Source organism: Myotis davidii, unplaced genomic scaffold (genome assembly GCF_000327345.1).
Source record: "Myotis davidii unplaced genomic scaffold, ASM32734v1 scaffold32, whole genome shotgun sequence".
NCBI lineage: Eukaryota > Metazoa > Chordata > Mammalia > Chiroptera > Vespertilionidae > Myotis > Myotis davidii.
The window spans coordinates 6,426,537-6,427,698 of NW_006286587.1; the positions used below are offsets into that span (position 1 = coordinate 6,426,537).

Sequence of the window (1,162 nt, forward strand, 5' to 3'; positions counted from 1 at the left end):
ATTGCAGTTGATCTTGGGTACCTCTGTGCTTATCTTAAAGGGCACCTGGAACCATGGTATTGATTCTCGGCCAAGAAAGAAGTGAAATGCACCAGCTAGTGATATACAATATGCTGTTAAAAGTCCCAAATTCCCCCAGAGGCATCCTGTACCAGCTTGTCTACACTGTTTATTGAAACTATATGGATTGATGGTTTGAACCTGTTTACCTATTCACAAAGCCAGCTTTTAGCCACTGGAGCTGTGAGATATAAAACGCCCCTCAGTAAGCTTGAGCCTTGGCTCTCCTGAGACGAAGGTGTCGCACATGTATTACAGTGGTTCGTGACCAGAAAATGAAGTGTGTGATGGAGAAAGGACCCTGGGAGCTGTACCAGCAAGCCTCAGTCCTCTCTGATGTTTGCCAGACTTGCTTTTTCCTGCTGTACCTTATCCTTTATCCTTTACCTTTATCACTGCTTTACATGTTTTTCAATTGCCTGACACTGTAGAATCACTGCACAGAGGCTGGTTTCTGACAACCAAAGCCTTTTTATAGGGTCTGGGGTAAAGGGAGGGAGGGTTGGTATAGCACCCCAATTTACAGCTATTTCAGAAAGTTGTCAGAACTGGAAAGCAGGGCTCTTAAAAATGTTGTTTGGCTGAGTTATCATGAAAATTTTTCTGAACAAAAACATTGTGGTTGTTTTATGTTCCAACAAAGGTTGCTGGATTATTAAAATCTTGGTGCGACCTGCTAAGGTCATCACCTAATTCCTTATCCTCTGACCCCTCCTCTTGTACAACAGGCACATACTTCAGCATAGGAAGTCCTCACTGTGGAGGGGATTAGGTTCTCTGGCCAACATTGTTAAATCCACATATTCTTGTCTTTTTAAAACACCAATTTTAAGTAGTATTTTAGTTTTTCCCTGAATGTCCCACCTAGGAATAATCCAATATAAAGTTTCAGTCTTAAAGTCTAAACCTCTAGTCCAGCAGTTCTCAACCTGTGGGTCGCGACCCCTTTCACAGGTCGCCTAAGACCATCCTGCATATCAGATATTTACATTACGATTCATAACAGTAGCAACATTACAGTTATGAAGTAGCAAGGAAAATAATTTTATGGTTGGGTCACAACATGAGGAACTGTATTTAAAGGGCCAGAAGGTTGAGAACC

General features: G+C 41.9%; 1 protein-coding gene across 1 annotated transcript in view; it reads right to left on the minus strand.

Annotated features, from left to right (window-relative positions):
- The window catches only part of PAK7 (p21 protein (Cdc42/Rac)-activated kinase 7), a 174,464-nt gene that overhangs the window by 150,371 nt on the left and 22,931 nt on the right, over positions 1-1,162 (minus strand). The gene's annotated exons all lie outside the window — the stretch shown is intronic.